General features: G+C 47.6%; 1 long non-coding RNA gene across 1 annotated transcript in view; it reads left to right on the forward strand.

The window, feature by feature from the left end:
* Positions 1-857: 857 nt before the first annotated feature.
* LOC138556815 (uncharacterized) overlaps positions 858-15502 on the forward strand; it is a 583894-nt gene continuing 569249 nt past the window's right edge. Inside the window, exon 1 of the long non-coding RNA XR_011298145.1 lies at positions 858-950. This is a non-coding gene — a long non-coding RNA (uncharacterized lncRNA). The remainder of the gene's footprint in view (positions 951-15502) is intronic.

The following is a 15502-nucleotide window of genomic DNA, read 5'->3' on the forward strand; positions in this document are numbered from 1 at the left end:
CAGAAATCGCCGTGTTTGAACAGTACCCACGGGGAAGTTTTTTTTAAATAAAATTGGATGCAAATTGTCAATTTTAAAGAATATTTACTCAGCAACACTGGTCAAAACTATTATTCGCATAGTGAAGTAATTCATCACCAGTGCCATGCAAGTGGTTTAAAGTGGAATTGATATATAGTTTGGAAAAGAAGCAGCATGAAAGAAATAGTGCCGTTTTAAAGTATTATTTTGGACATTTCCTTTGATCGGAGGTCAACTGCCAGCTCTGCCCCCTTAACCCTGTCTCCTCGTGCACTGCCCCCCAAACTCTGCCCCCACTCCGGCCCTTGTGGGATCCCCCACCAATTTGTTTCCATTTCCACCACTGGTCTCCATGTCATTCGGTGTTCAACTTGCACTGCAGGAATACATATGTATTGCCCAGGCTGCTGCTACAGAGCAGTGGCAAACGTTGCCTACCAGCTCTGTGTGATTACCTTCTGTGTAATTGAATTTGGTGTTCACTTACCATTCAGAATTATACATTTTTAACATTTGAACATCTTTCTATGTTGTGCTGTTTGATGGGTTGTGCATTTTAGGATGCTTCAATGGTGCCAACAATGTATGTTTTGTATTTTCCTGTAATGTCATTGTTATGCAAATAATTATCTTTGAAACTTTAAAAATTCTACATCTTTTTGGTCACAGAATGTTGGCAAGTATACACTCTGTGTTCTATGCAATTCTGTTAAATGTTTAACTTTTGACACGTAACCACAGGGTTTTGGTGAGTGCTCGCTTATTTCGATGGGAGCTGGTTTGTTTTGGGCTTGTTTTGCAGGGGGATTCAGCTTTTTTTTCCCTCGGACCAGGGTCACCAGGCAGCGCGAGCAGCAATGGCGGCGGAAGAGGAAGAAGATACAGTGGTGGCCGTGGGCACGAAAAACTGGATAAATAGCATAGAAGAGGTAAATGTGCACACGTTTTAGGGCACCCTTATTTATGTGCATGTGTCTCTCTGGACGCAATCTGTAGCTCTGCGCACTCCGCGAAAGTAAAGGATTCAGTCAGGCATTTATTTCAAAGCACGAGTGTTTTCCTTCCCGGGCTGAGACTGTGTAGTTCAGAGCCTGGCCCTTCAAGCAACTCTCAATCCAGCGACGTTTCCATTCATACCTTCGAGTACTAGTTGTGTTATGTGGCTGAATGATTAACGCTGCGCGGCCCCCTATGCAGCATTCGCAGGGAAAAGTAAAGTCTGCTTTCCTTTCCCTGCCGATGGACCCTGTATAGGCTGGATACAAAGGAATGCCGGGTTCCCTCCTGTAAATCACGTGCACTTTATAAAGAAGGACTCGATTCACTTCATGGCTTCCAATCTGTATTTTACAATTATTTACTGATCCATTATTTCCTCGCAATGTCAAGATATTCACAGCATCGATTATCCCACCATGCCTCCCCCACACGCCCGGCGTTCATAATAGACTGCTGTTCGCAACCGGTTTTGCTCTAAATGACAAACATGCCAGCTTTAATCTTCAGTAAATCTGAGCAGCGAAATATGCATTTCATTACCAAGTAAAGTGGCAACAAATAAAGATTCATTTTAAAGAGGTCGCTTAACTTTTGTGATTAATGATGGACGTACTCGCTCATTTTGCAGTGTTTTGAATGTATGAGCGCAAACTAAGGGCAGGAACTCTGGGACTGGGAGTGGTAATTACCACGCATGGTGAAATACTGCCCATCAGAGACAACGTTGCCGCGAAATCCACAGCGACCTTGGCAAAATGACCCACTGCTTTCAATGCATGCCATTTTCACAAGAATTCCACTGTATGTAACAAACAGCCGAAAATGCTTGAATTACTGCCCAAATTAAGATAATCTGTGAGCTCATCTTAAAGTTTATAAACAGCTGTTCCTATGTACAGCTTGTGGTTTGTGCCCAAAAATTCAGATTTCTAAGTCAATTTTAACTGTCTTGGGACAGAATACAGAAAGTTAGCACCGGTGCAAATTCAATGCTGCACGTCTGTTTTCAGCAGGTTTGTCTTTGCACGTTTTTTTTTGCGCAAATGGCCTGAACGTTGGCCCATGATATGATATGGCATTTATAACGTGCCTATACACAAGTGTTTCAAGGCGCAAATAAATGAATGCGATTGCACAATGATGGTTCCATTTTACGCCGAGGTCCATTCCACTGAATGCCCAGCGCCTCTGAAAAGCTGGTAGAGGTGATTGATCAAACCGCAGTGCAGAAAATCTCCTCTGCTTCTCATTCTCCTGACTCTGTTTGTTCGATCAGAAAAATACAATGTTGTACTTGAACAGCACAAGTAATTATAAAGCAACATACATTTGAGTAAAATGATTATGCGTTAGGGTATATCCTACTTTTTTCATCCAATACTTCCAGACGTGTTCAGTTGCTTCTTAGAACTGCTTTGTGGACTTACAGGATAGCTTGTATGTAGGGGGTGCCTCTTTTTCCACAATTATTAAGACAAACCCCAACATCTTCAATCTTCCAGTGTCCTTATTTTTCAATCTGAACTTCCATCTCTGGTCAACTAGTGTGGAGTAAAACAGCTCAAACAATCAAGCCAATATTTAGCACCCACACACAGGCTTGAATGCTTTTAGTCTTGCTGGGAATGGGTGCACCATTTAATTATTTTAGTACATCGTGAAGGTAGTTGGGATTGAAGAACTGTGAGTGTAATGGCAGTGGCAGGAATGGTGAGAGCGCATTGACACATGGGGTTCACTTTTGGCAACTGAGACTAGGAAGACGAAAGTGAAGAGCCAAATGCTGGAGCTCTGTGTTACGCTCACCTGACTCCCACGGAGGCGCTGGCCTGGTTCGCGCTGCTGTGCCCTATTCTAAGGTGATGCGCAGGGTTCGGAAGACGGACTGGACCGGGCGCCCAAATCTGGCTTGTCTGGCTCGCAGAAGTATCCTTCTTAGGGTCTGGAAGGACGAGCTCTCCATCCTGCTTCTGATGCAGGGGCGCGTTGGTATCCAGTTACTTCACTGGATTTTCGGATTGGTGAGAACCAAACTTGCTTGGCTTCCAGGTAAGTTTTTTGATAAGAGGTTCCCCTTGTGTCCATGCATTAATGTACTAATGCTAGTGTCTTTTTCCCCATAGGGGCCGGGGTACGGAATGCCAGGGAACAGGCATCGACCCGAGATGAGAGGTGAAATCCTTGTAGAAATCAGGTAAGTCTTTAATGAGCGTTTTTTGGTAATGTCTTTTCATTCGCTCATTAACGCTGATGTCTCTTTTTCCCCTTAGGGGCCGGGGTCCGGAAATGCCAGGATGCGGCGCGGACCCGAAATGAAGAGGGAATTAATCAACAGGTAAGTCTTAACATGGAGATTTAGCTTTCCTTATTCCCTTCTCTCTCTCACCTTTTGTTCTGGTCTTTTTCTCCCTAGGTGCTGGGGCGTGACTGCGAGTCCGGATGATCGCTGCTGAACATGGAGGCGCCCTGTAAAGATGAGTGGAATGCGGCGCTGCAGCGATCGACGCAATGAGCTTTTAAATTAAAGTCTTCCTTTTGAGGATTGTCAGCGAGATGTCTCCGGGATGCAGATTTAGCAGGTAAGGACTTTTCCTTCTTCTGTTCTCTTCTTCTCTTCCTTTGCAGGTGATCCAGGATGCTGGCAGGCGTGGCAGAAGTCAGGATGCAGGAGCAGAGACGGTGAGCGTCCAGCTGCTAGATGCAGAACAACACGAAGCACGTGTGGCTGTTCGGGTGGGGTTTAAATAGCCTTGGAAGAAGTTCCAGGTATGTGTCCTTCCTCCAATCAGGTAAGTCTTCCTTTTGAGGATTGTCAGCGAGATGTCTCCGGGATGCAGATTTAGCAGGTAAGGACTTTTCCTTCTTCTGTTCTCTTCTTCTCTTCCTTTGCAGGTGATCCAGGATGCTGGCAGGCGTGGCAGAAGTCAGGATGCAGGAGCAGAGACGGTGAGCGTCCAGCTGCTAGATGCAGAACAACACTAAGCACGTGTGGCTGTTCGGGTGGTGTTTAAATAGCCTTGGAAGAAGTTCCAGGTATGTGTCCTTCCTCCAATCAGGTATGTATCCTTCCCCGACCACGCCCGGATGGTAAATTAGTCCCACAGGTAAAGTAGTTCCTTTCAGGCCTCAAGGAGGCCGGGATCCTGCAGCATGGTCTGCATAAGGTAAGTGCACCCAAGCACTCCCATAATGAGCCTGGCGCCTATGGCGCCAGGACTGATGTCTTTTATGAGGCTGGCGCCTTAGGCGCCAGGACACTGTCCAAAGGGCCCCTATGTGGGGTTGCTGGGTCCTTCCTTGGGGACTGGATGTCTGCTTTCGGGGACGCAGGGCTTTAACCGGCTCCCCGGGAGCGGGCATCATGACACTCTGGCCCACGCTACACTGCTCATAGCACTCATTATTCACCTCACAACCTGTCTCGTGCGTACTGGCTGAAGCGGCAAGCTTCCCGCACCAGTTCTAAATCAAGTGGCTGAAGGCAGATCTAGTTAAGACTTTTATATCACACCAGTAGTGGGTTTACAACTCCAATAAAGTAATTAACTCTCAGAAGACTGCTTTGAAAAATCACTGGCAGGCACTTTGAGCGCAATGTCTGATAAGACTTGATTAGAATGTGTACTGTATTAAAATGTGTAATATTAATATTTGTGCTATTATTTCAGCATACTGGGACACAATGCATTCCCGTCAGCAGGTAGCAAAATGAGCACTGCTCGGAACTGGCCCTTCAGTGGATAAAGAGGAGGCGGGCGGGAGCCACAAACAGTTTTTCCCCATCCAAATCCCAACCCGGGTCCATCAACTGCATCAGTAGTAAGTGCCATTAGAGTTAAACAAAAGTTGGTTTGTACCCCTATTTAATAAATAAATGCTTTTTCTCTATCCAAATGCTATCGGTTGTAGGCTTCTGTGTGTCTCCACCCCAATCTCATACCCTCCTCCCCAACATTCCTATGAAGACATATGGCTTCTAGACGACGGTGTCAGAGGGTGGGAAAAGGTAGCTCAAATACTGTGACTCATGTATTCACTGGTTATTGTCCATCACTCATTATATGCCCACATGCAAACATATCGCTTTGTCCATTACTTATGACACGTTATGCTTCAAATGTCATATAGTGTCCTAAGTCTTTTTTTTTTCTTCTTTTTTTTTAGATTGTTTCAAAAGCATGCACATAGTTTAATTCCCATAGGTATAAGTGATCGGCATCAGTTGGCCCGGAAGCCAAATTTAGCTCCTGGTAGGCATGGTGTAAAGCCAACCAGGCTCTTCAAGGCTACAAGCAGGGCTAAATAGCTCCCATCTCCCCTCAATTTCAAACCCTGTGTATTTGTTTTGCTTGTATGGCTCCTTTACCAATGCACGGTACATGGGGAAACATGAGATTGGTCATTTCTTCACACTATACCAATTATGCAAAGAAATGGGAAACACGATAAACGGAGAGCCACTTCCTCGGGAAGTGACACTAATATATATTACATTCTAAAGAATTGCCATGGTTTGATCCAGATTGACAGCTTTGAGAAATGTAATAATTGGAATTATGAAAGCACATTAGAGGGTGTACAGTGAAAATTGTCTTTGCTTTATTTCTCACAGCCGTGTGTCAACCAAAAAGTACTTTGCTTGCTCTTTTCAAACTTTTTACACAAATCTTTTTTGCATTTCAGAATGTATCCATGTTAAAGCCAGGGAAATCGGCTTTCCAGTGCTCTCTGCATCCGAGTGCAGAAAAGCCCTCCAAAACAAAATTGGGAACCACCGGATTAAGAAGGAGGAGCCAAACCTCGTCTTTTCTACACAAGTGTAGTTCTGCATTCCCTTGCTCTTTGGCCTTGGCCTGGATACTTGTATGACTCTCTGGACTGATTCTGCGTCCCCTATCACCCTTGCTCCCTGGGCTGGACCCCACTGGACTCGCTTGCTCCCTGGGCTGGGCCTAGATACTCGTGTGACTCCCTGACTGGGACCCCTCCCACCCTTGCGCCCTGGGCTGGACCCCACCGGACTCGCTTGCACCCTGGACTGGGCCTGGATACTCGTGTGACTCCCTCGACTGGTTCTGGGACCCCGCTCACCCTTGTTCCCTGGGCTGGACCCCACCAGACTTGCTTGCTCCCTGGACTGGGCCTGGATACTCGTGTGACTCCCTGGTCTGGTTCTGGGTCCCTTGCTCCCTGGGCTGGACCCCATCGGACTGGTTCTGGGATCCCTCTCACCCTTTATTTTTAAATTGTAAAGCACCTCCACCTCCCTTCAACACTTACCACGGTGCACACCTTTTAACCTGGAAGCAGGACCAAAGAGGGTGCCCAGTGCGCTGGCCACCTTATATAGGGGCTCATTGACCGTGGCTCCCCCAGCGTTGCCCCTTGATGACGCATCTACCCCCCAACCATACCCTGGGTGGTGAGTGCAGAGGCCCGCTCCTCTTTAGCATAAGCCGAGCCAAGTGGGTGTCCCAGCTAAGGGTGGTCCTTGCCGAGTGGCTGTTGCAACGGCGCGGGAGCCTCGCAGAGTAAGCATGTCTGAGTCCAACCAAGCACGTGTAATTGAATGACTGGGATTGTGTGGGAGTGACTGACTGTGTGACTAATGTTGTGTTACTGACTGAATGTGACGTGATGGTGCGACTGCATGAGTGGCAAAGTGATTGAGTGACCCTCAGACTGGCAGACTGAGTGAGAGAGTCAGTGAATTTTTTGGTTTAGGAAGTGAGTGACTGGTTGGCTGGAAATGTTATAAAAGCCTACAACTGGCCCAAGCAAGGGCTATTTCTGCCATGATGTCTTTTTTCACCAGCAGATTCAAACGGTGCTCTTGATGAAAGTTGCCAGAGTAGATTTATCTTCTTGGTATCTACAAACTCTCGAGGCCAGTATGGATAAAGAAAACAAGAGTGAACTCTTGGGAGGAAGTAGTCTGCTGCTCCAATGCAAATATGCTACCTTTTTTAAGAATGGTATATCAAATTGGGATTTCTTTTAAACAGTGTTTTTATTTTTTTCTTGGTTATTTTATTTGATTGTTTTATATTGTACTTTTTGCCCCCTTCAACTGCATAGAGGGAGTGATCGAGTGGGTGGGAGACGTTGTGTCGGTCGGAGTGTTTGTGTGGGTAGAAGATGGGTCATTTTAAATTGTGTCTGCGGCACCAGGGGTTCAGCCTCCTGCTTGACTGGACAACAATGCCTTCAGCAAGATTTGGAGATGGATGGCAAATGCAGGACAACGTGGTGAATGAGCGCAAAGCCAGGGTGCTCACAGCAGGTATGCAGGGAAAAGACGCACATCCGAGTGAGTAGCCACTGACTGTTATAGCGGTCTGGAACTTGAGCAAGAAGCGGGAGATCAGAGCCGAGTGGGATGGCCATGGAAAGTGCACAGTACAACATCCAATACATACAGTATTCAGGGGGAGCTTAGACTGATGACCCCAGGCCTCCCAGCCAGCCAAAAATCATGGCAAGGGTACACTGGGAGTGGGGGATGACTTGGTGGAAACCGATTTCGGAGCAAATTGAACATCTGCACAAGAGGCTCAAGTACCTGAGTGGGAATCAGCCAATGCTCTGGCTGAGGTGGTGTTTACTTAGGAGCAAATTGAGCATCCGAACAAGAGGTTCAAGTACCTCAGTGGGAATCATCCAATGTTCTGGCTGTTGTGATGTTTTTTGAAGTGTTTCGACAACAAAGAGTAGTAGTTGTTATATTGTCATTTTCCCAGCAATGAGGCCATCCGTCTGAACAGAAGTCCCCGACTTGATGAAGCATCAGCAGGCAACTGAGTAGGTCAATATTGAGTCCTAATGTTAGGGCCTTTGTAACACTTTCTGGAAACGAATAAGACCCCAGCGACACCATAGCAAACAAACAAAACATGTATGCTTTGCACCCATCTGCTACATGAGCAGCATAACAACCGTGCTGCCTCTGACTCTTGCACCACACGTCCCCCTTGCCCCTGCAGATCACTCCACCCATATGTTTGTGCCTTGAGGTCCCTCTTCTCTGGCCTGAACTTTCCTCTCATGCACCTCATCTGTCTGCACCTGTCTTGCTGCTAGGTTGCCTGGTGAGTTCATTGTGCATTGTCTCCATCTCACTCTACCCCTCTTCCATCATCTCCATCCGTGGTACTCTACATATCCCCTATTTACTCTAACTGCTACTCCATCACCTATCCTACCTCTTTTCTGAAGCCTGGAAGGATAAAGTTCAAGAAAGCTCTCCAATACAGGCCTGCCCATCGCTGACACCTACGTCAACGCTTCTTCGAGGTAGACTATCACTGACATCCTCTTTGTTACTTCAACTCCAGACCTTCGGACTCTTCACCCATTAATGGTGGACCCAGGTGGGAAATGTTCTTGGCACATTTTCCATCCTCTGGGTGCATCATTAATGTCTACCAGAATGGCACTGTCATGGCCCAGAACTCTTAGCCCAACCTCCTCCGTCTTGATGGGTGTCTTTCATCTCTCATCCACTTCCTCCTTTCTCCTGCCACTCCTCCTTCTGCTACCCCCCAACACTTTTGCCACCACCGAGGTGTGTACCGCATCCCTGTACTCTTCCTCAGAAGACCTTCCAAGGTGGCAACCAGCTTCACTTAGATACCCTCAACTTTTGCTCTGCTGTTGAACATTCCTCTGCTATCTGTCACCTCCTTGAAGACTTTGACCTTGACGTCCTCACTCTCAATGAGACATGGTTCACTGCCAGCTCTGCCACAAGATCCTCTCTAAGTCCAGGCTTTAACGGGCTGGAGGCGGAGTGGCCCTGATATTCCCTGAATGAGTCGCTGCTACTATCATACATACCCACTCAGTCCTACTCTTACTTCGAATGCCTCCTCTGCAGGCGTGGTCTCTTCTGTCCTCTCACTGACTCTTGCCACCATCTACAGGACCCCTGGTCCAGTCCTTCACTTTCTTTCTGAGTGGTCTGACCTCAATTCTTCTCTCCTGGCCTCTACCTCCAAACTTCTCCTACTCAGAGACTTCAATATTCAACTTGACTCTCCTGATGCAGCCACTGGACTCTTCCGCAGCCTCTGTGACTCTTTCCCTCACAATTCTACCCTATGGTCTGACCGACTCAGCCGAACCCACCTTGGATGAAGGATGAGGATCCGCCCTTCCCTAAATATCTGCCTGCTTGAGCCCTTCTGTTTTCTAGCTCCAATTCTCTGCCGATCAGATGCTTTTCTAAGTAGAGAGTGAGGGTAGATCTCTCTCTTCGGCAGGATCCTCCCTGTGGAATGGCCTCTCTGACCCTCTCAGGCTTGAGTTGGGTCTCCTACGTTCCAGAAGCTTCTCAAGACCTTCCTTTTCACAACCTCCTTTCCTCTCCCCCTCCCAATGCCCCCCTCTGCCCATGGACTGGCTGCCTGGTCCCTTCTGAGTCCTACGGGGCACCAGGCCCTCCTTGCCCAGTCTTCCCCAGCACTCTGGTCTCCCTAAACTGCACTTGCCCTTCTGGGCCCCCTTCCCCTCACTAGTCTGACAAGTGTGCATCCCTACCGAGCCTCATCCACCCCCGTCATTCTCTTTTGTCCTCCTCAAATGGAATGCAGCAAGTGAAATTGCTAAGAGTTTTTTATCTCATGCTTGTAGATTCAGAGAGCCCAGATAGCTTGACACCAAGCAATACCAGGAACTAAAGTTGACTCCCTTGTCAAACCGGTACCATTGAACTATACCTATGTGAAAATAACCAGTTATGGGAATATGTATAAAGGAGCATTATGACACACATTTAAGTAAAATGCAGCATATTAATAATAAAACCTAGTGTATAGCTTAAAATAAACGTTCCACAAAACAATCACGCCATAACATAAAGAAAGAAAAACAAACACAATTTCAATCGCATAACAATGAGGAATATATAATGGACAATAGTTTGGATCTCAAATGAAAGATACATTTGTGGCATGCCATGTACTAGCTGCTAGTTCTCCAGATATGTTTCCTGTATACTAGGTGATGCCAAATACCTTGGAGCTGCTCCTGCCCATCAATTCTTTATTTTTATTAGTAGCAAATCTCATAACCTCATTGCTGGTAATAACAGGTAGAAGATGGTCAGATGACTTGAGTTACAAGGCAGATTGCCTTTAACCCAGTCCGTGTTCCAAGAGTTTCTTCTATGCCATTCCAGCTTCCCGGTAAGAGATCTAGACAACCACTAGTGTAAGGATGGGTACTTGGAAAAAAGATGCAATATAGTTGCATGCCAGGGTTTTGACCTGCTGTGTTTTACAAGCATGAGTTGCGTTTCTGGAAATCTGATTAGGTCAGAGGGAACAGCAGCACCACACAGACATATGTTGGTGATGGATTTTAATGCTAACGAGGATTGGTAATCCTCTTTATTTTGGGATGACTGTTCGAATTTGGGTATGAGTTTATTGATAGTTGATTGAAAGCACAATATACACATCTTTCACTGAATGTTTAAGTTGAAATGAAGGGGCTAAAGGGAATGTGTTAGATGTTTTTCGACTTCACACGCATACAAAGCAGTAATAAACGGCTATTGTAATACAAGGCTGCTCAATGTCCGACAATGCATAGGCATTTAGGCTTAGTGATGTAAACTACACTAATGTCTCAAACAGTGAACATTTGTAGACCAGCATTTAAAGCTCGGTCTTGTTTGTGCAATTCTCGCTCACCTCCAGCTTGGGATTCTCTGTCCTCCCTCCACTCCCTTGGATCCCAAGTAAATATCTGTCTCTAAGAAGTCTCACACTATATTAATGGTCATCTTCCTCCTTTCTTTGAATCAGAGGCACTGTGGAGGCGCTCGCTCCAAGCGGTCTGCCACTCATTGTTAATGGTTAGCCTACTTTCTTACAATCTGCCATGGAGGAGGCGCTCGCTATAAGCAGTCTAATGGTTGTCTTGCTCTCTCTCTGCCTTCTTCTCTTTCTTTCTCCCTTTTTTCTTTCTCCCTCTCTCTTTCTTCCTTACTTTTCATTATAAGCAGTAAGTCACAATTAGCTAATAGTCCCCGTTTTGCTTTTATAGAATTTGAGTTATGCATGTATATGTGGTCATTCACACCATGTTAATTTCATACCCACGTTCACAAGGGGGATACAGGGCCTCACAAAGTGGCTAAGGGAACCACGGTTCCATGATGAGGGCACAAAGAAGTAAGACCTTCACAATGGGGAGTCCAAACTTTCCAAATTGGGTATGGTTAACACATTGTTGTGGACACCTGGTTCTGAAGGAATAAGTGACATACCTCAATAAACTGGCGCATTAGCAGACTTTATAAATCGCCAACTTGTCAAAACTCTGATCTTGGTCAAATCAATATCGATAATGCCTTTTATGCTACTAGTTGCTTTCTAACAGGAAATATCTTCTGAAAAAACTATTGAATACTCTACAATTTAAGACTCAAGAAGGAAGGTTTAGCTATTTCTGCTTTGTAAGTGGTTAATATTACTATTTGATGAACTCTGTCAAGTAATCAGTGGCTGATGTAGAAGCTAAGATGATTATATTGTTGCTGCTGCAGGGAATTGGTACAGGAGATGCGTCTAACTTCCCATAGGTTTGTTTCTATATTTCTAATGACCGCATTCCTCTTTTGGGAAATGCATGGGGTTCCCTGTTTTCCTTGCTGGCTTCGACACCCTAGGCCCAAATCTGTAGGTTGCCCACATGAACAAAATGGGCAGTGGCGAAAGGCTTGGGGTTACCAGTGGGTTACCCTTTTCCTTTTGCGCCCCCAGTAGGTGCACCCACACATCTGAGGTACCGTTTTCATTGGGACACGTGTGGGGACACGGGAAGGTAGGCCACGTGTTGTTGGCGGTGTGTTTCGGTGGGTGGCCAGAGCGAAATGTCTGAGAATTGTCTGCATTTCCAGCCAATTTCAGAGACATTTCCCTGTGTCCGCTGTAAAGGACCGGTGGGGGGTGTCTGTACTTCTGCTCTCTATATGGTAGAAGAGAGGCACAGAAGACCCCAGCCAAGATTCTCTAGTACGGTAGCAATGGACGAGCAATCAAGGCCTAGCTTCTCAGGAGGTGATGCAGGCTGGTTCTTAAGTACAGTGTAGTCCCCAAGCCCCCACAAAGGAATGTCCACACACTGTATTGGTTATAACACAGTCTTTATATAATCAATATTCAAGGTTATGTACACTTATCATAATAACTCACTTTGTACTTAGGAAAATCAACAATGGCAAATATATACAATTCTAAAGTGGTACCACCCTTTGTATTAGATCTTATTAAAGTGCATCAACAATACTGTAACAATGTCACACAGATCAATAGAGTGAAACCAGCAATAGAGAGAGGAGAGAAAATAAGATGGTTGAGCAATAGGCATAATGCTGGCCCCTATCACTAGACACAGTTCTGTGTGGAGATCCCCCCACCTGGGCAACCTGTAAAATAAAGATATAGCACAAGCCCAGTCCATATATTGTTCTGCAAGTCTTATTCCCTCCTATAATGTTTTTACCCCCCCAATGTACCTGGTGGAGTCGAGTTCTTCGACGAGGCGTCGACAGATCCTTCTTGAGCGACCCCCTTTCAAGCGGGAGTCACGGATCGTCGAGAGGCGTCGAGAAGCGTCGAGGAACTCGGCGTTCGGCGACGGGGAATCGACGGCCCTTCTTGAATGCCTTCCCTTTCAAGCGGGAGACACGGGGCGTCGAACGTCCGTCGACAAACAGGGTAGAACGGGGTCGATGAGGCGGCAGCTTCGTCCGAGCGGTGCTCGTCGGCGTCGGAGCGTCGGCGTCCTGCAAGGCAGAGGCGTGCGGGGCACCTCGGTGACAATAGTTCTGGACCGCAAAGATTGTGGAGACAGAGGCCCAGCAAGGACGTCGAGTCGTTCGAGTCTTTGTGGTCTTCGGGTGGCGGGAAACCCACCGGTAGGTTTCTCCTCGGCGCGTTGGTCGTCCTCTACTTTCTCCGGCAGGATAAATCAGTCGACGGTGCGGACGAGGGAGTCCTTCGATTCGAAAGGAGCGGGCGGCTCCGGTCGTCGTCCGCGGCACGGCGTCAAGTGGTTCCCACGGCTGGGCAACACAACTTCGACGGGCCTCCAGCGGTTACACAGACCTGCGAACCCTGGTCGACAGCAATGGACTTCGACGGCGGCGATGTCCGGGTGCTTCACTTCGATCTCCTCGGCGGTCCCGTCTCGGGTCGGCAGCCTTTCGAGGGTCTGACTTCCAGGGCGCTTCGGCGAAGATGTAGCGGTGCTCGATGATCCCTCGGAGCACGGGAAGAGGGCGCCTTACCAGGTCCTCTCTCGGGTCAGTCCTCGACGAATTCGGCAGCTTTCAGATCGGTCGAAGCAAGTGCAACAGCAAGTCTTCTTCTTCCAGCTGGGCGTCGAGGATCAGCAGTTCCAGTTACTCTTAGAGTGGAGACTCAGCTCCAGAACGCTTCTGAACAATTACCAGTGGTGAGAGGTCCCCAGATATAATATTCTGTCTCTCATCCACACTGCTGGCACACACTCAGCAGCCAATCATACAGAAGGGCATTCATGCAGTCAGTCAGCCAATCAGGCACACAGTGCATTCAGGCCACACTCCTCCCTTTCAGGCACTCACAACAAGGACTGTGGATTGGGACAAGTACCCAGCCATTCAACACTACACACTGCATTCAGGCCAGTTTCGGGCAGGGCTGTCTCAGTCTTTGTCTCTCATGCCAGAAACCAGACAACCACAACAAGGAGTGTATATTGGTCACACACACCATTCACCCAGGTCCCACCCACAGGAGGTACCCACAACATACAGTCACTGGGAAGGCTCCAGTCAGTCTAGCTGGGCCTTCACAACAACACCATATATGGAACTTCCACCCAACAGCCAGTCAGGGGGAAGGGACAGAGTCAGGGCTTCCCAGGACTTTGGGAAACAAGGTAACAGGCAATAGAAAGCAAGAGGCCACAGGGGCCATCTTGTTTCCTATCAGGAATCAACTGATCCCAATGGCAGGGCCTGGGTATCCCAAAATGGAGGACACCCAGAGCACCTGTCAAATTCAGCATGGAGCTGCCACCAGCCCATACCCTGCTCTGTGGGCCACCCCCAGGTGCCCAAAAACATACACTAAGGGCACAGGGTTGTACCCCTACCCATGGGTGCCATAAGGGTATCCCATGGGTCTGTTCACAAAACCAAAAGAGAGAGCTGCACTGCCAGGAGTCCCACATGGACTCCTGGGCAGAAAACATGACAGAACACACGATAAAAAGTAGTAAAGGACAAGGATTCAGAGGCCCTGTCCCTCTGATGCATTTCCAGCATCACATCCACTCACCGAAACACGTCGCCAACAAGAGATATCATACCTTCTCGCATTCCCACAGGTGTCCCGACGAAAAAGGTACCTCACATGTGTGGGTGCACATACCGGGGGCGCAAAAGGAAAAGGGTAACCCGCTGGTAACCCAAAGCCTTTCGCCACAGCACAATTTGTTCATGTGGGCAACCTACAGATTTCGGCCTAGGGTGTTGAAGCCAGCAAGGAAAACAGGGAAACCAATGCATTTCCCAAAAGAGGACACCCGTGGGAATGCGCAGAGGTCTGACTTGCGCAAAGCGGCCCAGAATTTATTACCCAGAACCCCAGACAAAGTGAACATTGTGTTTTTTAACCCACCAAATATCACACTTTGTCGGGGATTGTGGCTAATAAAAACTAGGGCAATTTGCGCAAGGCAGACCTCTGTGTATTCCCACGGGTGTCCTCTTTTGGGAAATGCATGGGGTTCCCCGTTTCCCTTGCTGGCTTCAACACCCTAGGCCCAAATCTGTAGGTTGCCCACATGAACAAAATCGGAAGTGGCGAAAGGCTTGGGATTACCAGTGGGTTACCCTTTTCCTTTTGCGGCACCCACACATGTGAGGTACCTTTTCCGTCGGGACACCTGTGGGAACGCAAGAAGGTAGGCCATGTGTTGTTGGCGGTGTGTTTCGGTGGGTGGCCAGAGCGAAAGGTCTGAGAATTGTCTTCATTTCCAGCCAATTTCAGAGACATTTCCCTTTGTCCACTCACCGAAACAGGTCGTCAACAACAGATATACCTCATCGCGTTCCCACAGGTGTCCCGACGAAAAAGGTACCTCACATGTGTGTGTGCACTTAGCGGGGGCGCAAAAGGAAAAGGGTAACCCATTGGGAACCCCAAGCCTTTCACCACTGCCCATTTTGTTCATGTGGGCAACCTACAGATTTCAGCCCAGAGTGTCGAAGCCAGCAAGGAAACAAGGGACCCCATGCATTTCCCAAAAGAGGACACCCGTGGGAATCCACCGAGGTCTGCCTTGCGCAAATTGCCCCAGTTTTTATTAGCTACAATCCCCGATGAAGTGTGATATTTGGTGGGGAAAAAACACAATGTTCACATTGTTTGGAGTTCTGGGTAATAAATTCTGGGCCGCTTTGCGCAAGTCAGACCTCTGTGCA

The sequence above is a fragment of the Ambystoma mexicanum genome, chromosome 1p, assembly GCF_040938575.1.
Source record: "Ambystoma mexicanum isolate Mex_15411 chromosome 1p, UKY_AmexF1_1, whole genome shotgun sequence".
Lineage (NCBI taxonomy): Eukaryota > Metazoa > Chordata > Amphibia > Caudata > Ambystomatidae > Ambystoma > Ambystoma mexicanum.